Raw genomic sequence first — 9,096 nt, 5'->3', positions numbered from 1 at the left:
CTTTTTTTTTTCTTGTATGTGAAGCAAAGCTGTTAAACGAGTTTAGCTGGAGTGCTATTCCTCGCATAGTACGTTTGTGAGGCACAGGTCTGCAAGAATACGTTTCTTATCGGAAACTGCTTGGTGAGTTCGGGTGATATCGCCACTGCTACACGCGTACGTGCTCCTATCTGCAATGAGTGTGTACGTCGATGAAGACGTGGACGTCTACGGCAAAGTTGGATTTTCGCTTATGCGGGCTCGAAGTTAGGACCGCTCACGCCAAAATCTATTCAAGAGTTGCGTTTGGCTTGGAATGGTTGGGGCACCAGCAAACCGTCGTGGGGCTTTAACGTCCCCAAGTGTCATATCAAGTAAGTACCAGAATTTTTTGTTTTGAATTTTTATGACTATATTTAAAGCTTAAATACAGTTTTAAACCAACTTCAGTTTCTCAAAATTTAGCTAAGTTATAATTGCCCGAAAACGATGGTTTCTCTTCTAATTGTTTACATCTCCTTTATTTAACAAGCCCATTGAACGCAAGCATGAGTGTCATTACATAGAAGATTACATTATAATCTGTACTCGGGCTATGTCACAGCAATACTCAGTATCCCAAATCGAAGAAGGGTGTTTTTTTTGCTTGAACGTTTACAGAGCGGGAACTTAGTGCGCGTCAAGGAGCTCTGGTAGTTACGTTGTAGATGAAACATTTGCCTAGAACAGTGCAACTGCTAATCTGATACTTATTTCTAGCTTTCAAAACACATTAATAATTGCTCGAACACGCGGCGGAGGTAGGATGATAACTCCCATCGAGGCGTGCAAGGCTGTTGGCTGAATGCATAATTTTCGAGTTCTATAAGGCGAACACTTTATCTCTCTCTTCCTCTCTAAGTGGTCCAGGCGCTGAGACATTACAAACGAACGATGCTTTGTTTTCAGAAAAACATCCCTAACGCACGTAAAGAAACAAAAAAAAACATTATTACAATAAAGCGCTACAGCTATAGCTATGGTGGCTAGAACGCGTATCTAATTGCGAGGCTTAGTGTTCCATAGACCGGCCTTACGTCACGTGCATCCAGCTCGAAATGCTCGCCTGAATCCATCTTGCCGAACTTTCGCTCTGTGTACCCTTATAAATTAAGGTACCGTTCTTCGGTTCGCTTGGGATACTTGCGTTCCGATCGACTGCGCCCGTCAGAGTAGTCAGAAGCATAAAGGTGCTCCTGCTGAAAACACTGAAGTTTCAAACTTGCAGCTTATTTTTCGGAGTTACAACGAGCCGTTGATTCAAACGATGGCTCGTCGGCGCCAGAAAGGGCATCGGCGGAAGTGGCCGGGGCGACTTTAAAAGGTACAACGTGGAGAAAAAAGAAAGGGGGGGGGGGGGGGGGTCATGCAACACATTTGTGTATCCAATTGCGCTTCTTGAGGTCAGTCGCCAACGGAGCTACTCGCCGTACTTTTGAGGCATAGCAACACTAGCTAGGATATAGGATAATCAAAGCCCGTGTTCTAGCATTTCGATGGTAGCAGAGGGAGATCGATCGTAGAAGCAGATTGAATACGAGTACTGCGTCAGCTTTAAGCTGGGTTTTTTGTACAGTGAATCCGTCGAAGAACGCTCGACGTCCGGCTTCGGTTCAATTGCTGAGTCGGTGCAGTGTTATTGTGACGACGTTACGCGAAGATTTTGGAGGCTGTTCGGAGGCTTTGAATAAACTAGGTGATGCTCGGTTGACCAACACAACACGACTATAATAAAGGATCGCTTACATTCAACCGAATAGGCCAAATGGCGAAAACAGTTGTCCCAGCGTGTCCGAAAACAACCTACCGGAAGTTAACGTGCGTACCATGATTCCACCTTAGACGGGGCGCGAGTTCGTCTGCTTCATGAGCAGGGGCTTGCGGTGACGTCAAAATACCCAGCTCTGTTTGGCTCCGATTAGAAGGATAGTGGGTAGACCTCAAGGCAGCTAAACATTGAGGCATACTTGCAATTCCTCCAAAAAAGTCAATCAGGGCTCGGCGTTTTGTCGTCAGTGCACCTGTACAAGGAGCAGACGAACTTGCGCTCCGCAAAGACATAGCGGAGAGCAAGTCGTCTGCTTCTTGCGCAGGAGTTGCGGTGACGTCAGAATGACGCCGAGCTCTGGTTGGCTTTGATTGAATGGATAGTTGGTACACCTTAATAGACCCGCTGTTTGTTTTTAATCAGCCAATAAGAGCTCGGCGTTCTGGCATCATCGCAACCCCTGTGCAAAAAGTAGACGAACTTGCTCTCCGCGTTGCGCTGTGCAACGCGTTTTGAGCATGCGCAGTAGCTTTTTTCTGGAGATACACGATGCCGCACGTCAGTCCAAAACCCGGTGATTCAGCAGTTTTTTCAAGAGCGATAGGCGATGCAAATGCAAATTTGTATGGAACTTTCCAGTAGTCACCTTCTGCATTCTGGCATCTTTGTATGACTGCGGTGGGAAAAACTTTCTGAGCATGCGACCACCATCAAATGGCTCGACATTTTTAAGCTACGGGGAGAAATTTTGAAAATTTGCGTACCCTCCAAGCATAAAACTGCTCGTATAATGGCAACAGAATACGTCACAAGAGCAGTTAAGCTATAAAGCTTCTGTCAATCTTGGTCGTAAGCTGTCGAATCTGTACAGGCATCATAGCGCGTACTGTGAAGTAGATACTATATCAAATATTTTTGGCTCTTGCCAATACGTCCGCTAACCCACTAGCGGCTTTAAATTTTCTAGTTTACCACTCTGCAATACTCCATTATGTTGTCTGTTGTGTACGTTATTCCTGGTTTGTTAATCCCACTAAGGAATGAATCAAAATGTAGCGTATTGACAGGTCAATGTCGCTTGTTACAGTCTCTTATAAAACACTAGATTAAAATCCAGTCGAAGTAAAGTACATCAACAATGCTAGAAACCAAGGATGATTCATGACTAGCACTAGCAGTTCAATTACGTATTTGTAGGATTAGCATGGATTAAGAATTTGTGTTATGTAAGACGCAGTTGAATATATTTTATTATAATGTCGTACAGAATTATGTAACATATGTAAAAGTGATTGTGTAGTGTTTTATTTGGTTTCAATGATATATATCAGGTTGTGTAATTCAATATTACTACACAAACCATCAAATTTCTATTTGATATTTTAATGTGCAGAGGAATTAGAAAATACTTTGCTAAAAATGCAAGTTTTAATAAAAGGAACATGCTGTGCTCTCCTAATCCCTGCTGTCTATGGTGTGAATCCTTGTTTACCACGTTTTCGTAAATTTCATTTTTCACGAAAATGTTTTTTGAAAAGAAAATCTGTTTGCATATGGTCGTGTATTGCACGCTACCTTGTCCAGAAAACAAATTCATGGCCGACCTCAAAGACGTTGAAACGGAGTGTAAGGATATTATAATGTATTTGAGTATTAGCAAGTATGCTCTGCGACGGTTCACAAAATCCACAAGAAATGAACACGTCATAAATAACGTAGCAATTGACACCAATTCTACGTAAGAAAATGTGAATTGGAGAGTTGCAGATATTGTTGAGCACAAAAAACTGGTGTAGTTCGCAGGCAACGCCGATTTTTACGGAGTGGGAGCTGAAACATGAATGAATGCGTTTGTTCGTGATGGGTTTGTCCCGGGTAACAAATCTAGTTTATGAAAATTCAAACAATAAAAAAATACAACATTTAGTTTGGTGGTTTGAAAGAACGCCGTGGCGATTAAGCCTTAAGTTTTGTTTTCTGAAATTCGTTATAACGAAACAGGACTACGTTGTTCAAAACGCTTGCAACTTCCACGTCTTTTCCATTAGCAAATCAAGCATTGCTTTAAGGTTTGGCAGCATGCAACCATGTTAAATTGACTTAAACAATTTTATACGGGTTCTCACGGAAGGGGACTAATTACAGGCGGATGGAGCGAACAGAGAGCCGGCAAGTCTTTTTCACAAAAAACATTTCGCTTTCTAATAGTGCTTAGAAGGCATGCATTACTGATGTTATATGCCGAATAAAAAATAAATGTAGAACACCATATGCAGATGGAGACGCCTCTGCTCTAGTTTTTCTTAGCTGACCGAATGAAATGAGATTGTATGTTTGGCTAGTTGGTGATGGTTGAACTTGATAAAAATAGAAGAAAAAAACGTCAATCATTAGAACAAGGCAAAGAAAAAAACACAAAAAACAGGTGTTTGAAATGTTTTTTGCTGGTTTTAATCATGTTAGGCTGATGACAGTTGCTGCAAAATATGTCCATGCAGTATACCTACGTGTCTGCTTCACCGCCAGATTCAAAACCAGCCGCAGCCATATAAACGATTCATATCAAAATGCATGGGTACAAAAAAAAAAAAAAATCTCTGTTAACACACCCATCGGAAACTCATTCCAATTTTAGTGCTTCACGTTTGCGACTCCAGTTAGCTCAAAACCTCAAACGCGACATTGGCGTTTTCTTGCGTTTTATTCGGAATGGAAATTACCGAGCACCCAAGTTTACCGCCTAGGTTGGTGCCTTCAAACAGTGCTTTCCAGGTGTTGTTTGGTGTCGTTTGGTGAATTCATGAGGGGTAAAGGGTTATGCTTTCCTCCCTGGTGCTAACCAAATGCTCACACAAGGAGCAATCACCTGTTCTAGTTTTTTACTATCATAATGTTTTTGTCAGAACAACTGGTGTAGTAGTTTTGACAAAAGAAAATCTTCTCGGAAGATGTCATTTGGGGCCCGAATGGGAGTGACAATATTTGAAATTCGCCAATACCACTTCAAATTAAAATGCAACGAACCTGTAATGATCTGTTATTACCAACGGCTGTCACACGCTGAACGATTAAAGAACATTCATTACAAGGTGGATTCGTGCATCAATATATAACTGGATAATTGAAGTGTGCAGTGTTCTCGATTCTACGAGATTTATGAGCTTGGTGGAAAGCCGTCTAGACATTAAAAATGATCTTGTGGTAAAGGATGAAAACATGTCATTTATCATTAGCAGCCACATTGAAAAGTTTACTGCTCTGATAGTTTTTAATAGAAATAAGACTATTGCGACACAGTCAAGTCTTGTTAAAGTGAAAACCTCCGTACTCCACAAAATTGACTTTAATGTGAGTCGTTCATGATAACAAGACCCTAGTGAATGTGTTTATTTATTTCGTCCTCAAAAATCTGATTTATATTAGCGGGGTATTCACACTGACAGGATACATATTAACAATGCCTGACTGCATTTACCCCTCTTCTCGCAAGATAGGCAGAATTATGAAGTCTAGTTTATCGTTTTTATTGCCAATTATTTCTTTGTTGAGCTCAAAAACATAAGCTTGGACTTTTTTTTAAGTGAGTGCATTTGAATGTTTAACAACTAAGGAAACAGTTGCACATGAACGGTGCAGTCCGTGCTTTGTCCTTCTATGCCGTTCGTGTTGCTGTCCGCGTTCATTCATTTTACATATAATACATCTGGCATGACGTTCCTCTCGCAGGTCTAGCCGGACAGCGCGGCCTAAGCGCCAAGTGCCGACCGTATTCATCACCCATGGAAGACTCCCCTGGCGTCCGGGTTAGGGCACCACACAGCCTGGCTTCCCATCTTCTTGGCCTTCTTTCAATGGCGATCTTCTTTGTCGGTAAGTTTCAGGGCTGGGCGACTCATATCTTGACTGTCGGGGAGCCGATGGCCTGGTGGTCGTGCCTTGGACACGCGTAATCGAGCTCAAGTTCCTATATTTAGTACGGGGCCTATCGAGCTGTGGAACGACTTCAATGAGACGGCGGTTCGATTGAGGCCTATCACGTCACCAACTTTTCGTCTGCAGAATCCAAGCACCGCAGTGCCACGTAATTTGTGTGGTTCTACAAGAATTAATATTTACTTTAGAGCAAAAAAGAAAACAAAGCTGCTTAGTACGCATGACTCAAGCCGACGTTACAATATAATGCGCCACATTAGAGGTTCATTGTAAAAGTTTTTACCTCGCAAGTGGCTTTCAGTGTTGTGCCAATGCGACATAAGAGAAAAGGCGTGCACATGAGGTCATCGTTGGTGGATCCCCAACCCGCCCCAAGCGGCAAAACTGCTGAACCTCGAAGATAGTCAACGCTAAGCGGCAGATGCCTTTGCCTTTCGGCATCCACGCACCTTGTGAGACGCTACAAGACGCGCTGGTGTTGATGCTGAGGCAAACTAGGTGGCGCAGCGTAGATACACTACTGATAACGTATAGAGAGAAAGGCAAGGGGGGGGGGGGTAGGGGGCAGTTAGTAGAAATAGTAGAAGTAGCGCGAGCCCAATCTGTGCTCGCGCTTGATCTCCCTGTGTCGACGACCGAACGCTACTACACATACTGGTTATTTTAGCTGGTGTTCACCTAGCGCGATGCATTGTTTACGGCGTGTTTATTTTTTTGCCGCAGGTAGCTTGAAAGACTACAAAAAAAAAAACACGATGAATCAGTTGAGAGGGGCCTCTTTTTAGTAACTCTTCACTGTAGCATGCGCTACATCCACAAGGCGGCAACTGCATCTCTTGATTGTGCGAATGACTAATTCACAAAACGTTCTACGGCTAGAAACTGAAGCCGTGACTGTCATTGTTGTCTTGATTGAATACCACTTAGAATTTTAAATTAACAAGTTTATTTCGCATCATGAAGTTTTAGTTGTGGTCATGCATGACCTGTTTGCGCATCGGTAACACTTACGGCTTTAGAGTACTCTATAACTACACGATCAATCACACTGACCACTCGCGTTTGTCGAAGTACCGATCTACGCATGAATTATGTTTAATCGACGACTATTGTATCAGTCTACGTGGCAGTTCGCGCGTTTGTGACTTGATAGTAAAACAAAGAAAAACGAAGGAAATGACGCTTTCTGGATCTTTATGCAAAACCATCTCAAAAACAACACACAATAAAAGTGGCGAAACGTTTGTAGAGCGCAATTAGTATAAGACTCGAGTACGTCTAAAACAACATTTAGATTCGCTTTTGGTTTCGTGGACTTCATCGCTGTTTTCAGTTTAATGTATACAGACTTGAATTCGGTTGAAAATTGATATGTTGCCCACTTGGTAGTCCCATATGGCACTAGTCGCTGAACGATTTTTCTCAGACCTTAATTTTAGTGGTTTGATTGATTTAGTGCGGTAGTTTGTTTTAGCTAAATATGCTGCATCGTTTTACTTTGCTGACCATGACGAATTGAGAGATGCCTACAAAACAAAGACAAGCTTTACTGAGCAGCTGGATTGCAGAAGTGTTTTCTTTCATCTTTGGCAACGGGCGTGGGTGTCTATTCATATCAGACGGAAAAAGAGTTATATGTTCTTTTATAAAAAAAAAGGAATGTAACCATTCAAAATAGTATTAAATTTATGAAAAAATATATAAATTCCCGCTGTTTACACTGCTACTTGGTCCTTCATTTGGGGAAGTGAAATTATCGACCAGTGGCGGAAAAGGCTCTCTACCATAAATCGAACAAAAGTAACATAACCGGCTGATATCTTATATTTATTTTTTCCATGACTCACGTGAGGTCTACATCACTTCAATTAGACTCCATCACACCGAAACGTCCATAATTAACATATGTACGCATGAATGTATGTGTGCGGTATATTATATGACTGATAATTGCCAATCGTTGAACCCTGTAAATCTGGCGGCAGCTTGCGCCACCTAGCCAGTGCTTCTCACGTGATATATACGTATTTATGTATCCTTCGAATAGACTGATCTCACGAAACGTCCTACGTACGCATGACGCAGCCGCATTTGTAGTTCATAGGAGACAGGACCCAGTTCACGAGACAGCCCGTTCCGCCTCTCGTGCTCTGCTCACGCAGACCCTCAGTGGTGTTATCGTGCGTGCTGAAAGACTACACATCCCCTGATGCCTGGCGGCAGCGGTGGCGTATGCTGAAACTGGCTGTGAGCTTGCTCGATTCGTATAAAAACAGCAACAAAGGACAAAGCTACACTTTTTTTTTTCAATTTTTGTTGTATTTTAATTTAAAAGTGCCGACTTAAAAAATAAATTACCAGCGCAAGTTGTGCGCATTTGTGATCTGCTCGCGCATGCGCAGTGCACGGGAGGGCGACTGAAACAAAATGTTTTTCCTTATTCTTCCTCTTCCCGCTTCCTCCTTAGTGCACGAGGAACTGAAATCATTTTAGAGTCCCAAAGCACAACAGCCGAAACGGGCCTTCGTTTTAAAAACAGTATCTTTTATTATTTTGGCTATAGGGGGAGCCAAACGCCGCCCAATTTAAAAGGGTCAAACGTATCTCGAATCGGACGCTTTTAACGCCTGGTTTTTACAAATATATTTAAAAGTGTCACGCGTTTAAGATGACACATGCATGTAAAAATACGGTTGTCGTATGCTACCCTCCTACGCTGTTCCGATAAGCCGAGGAAATGCGGCAGTCTTCCTTCTTCGACCATCATATTTGGTTCCTGGTCTCTTCTTTCGCTCTCTTTTCGCGTTATTTGAGAGCAGTTCCGAAAAAAGAAATCCAGAGTGAATTTACATAATGCGAATCGTCCGTGCTTTGTCAAACTTCTTTAATTCCGAATTTGATGCGGTTGTTGTTGTTTTGAGGGAGGCTATTTCAAATCTCTGCAACTTTTTCTTTTTTTTGTTTTTAAGCACGATTGTTGTGAAGCTTGACGCGGGAGTGGTATGAAAAGTCCGAGGGGATTACGTGGACGGGCGTCGCATGGGCACGGTGCCGGAAATGAGGAAGGGAAGCGCGACGTAGAAGGAAAGGAGAAAAAGATGCGCGGATTTGGACGCGTTCCCCCAGGATCACCGTTCCGATCGCTGAACAAAAATGAGGAAAATTTTATTCCTTTTTAGCAGGTTATTTGTTACGGTTTTGATGCATTCAATATGGTAATCCCGATATAAAAAAAAAGAAAATATTTCTTTGGGATGTAATGGCTTATGTGATTGCTGAATACAAAATACTATTTTTTGTTTCCGATGGAAGTTCGTAGTATGTTATGATCCGTTGGTATAAGGGTATATAAATAAGGGGAAATTTAGGAGAAAAAA

This window comes from Ixodes scapularis, unplaced genomic scaffold (genome assembly GCF_016920785.2).
Source record: "Ixodes scapularis isolate PalLabHiFi unplaced genomic scaffold, ASM1692078v2 PGA_scaffold7__128_contigs__length_106722199, whole genome shotgun sequence".
NCBI classification, from domain to species: Eukaryota; Metazoa; Arthropoda; class Arachnida; order Ixodida; family Ixodidae; genus Ixodes; species Ixodes scapularis.
Note: the sequence above shows the minus strand (reverse complement) of the source record.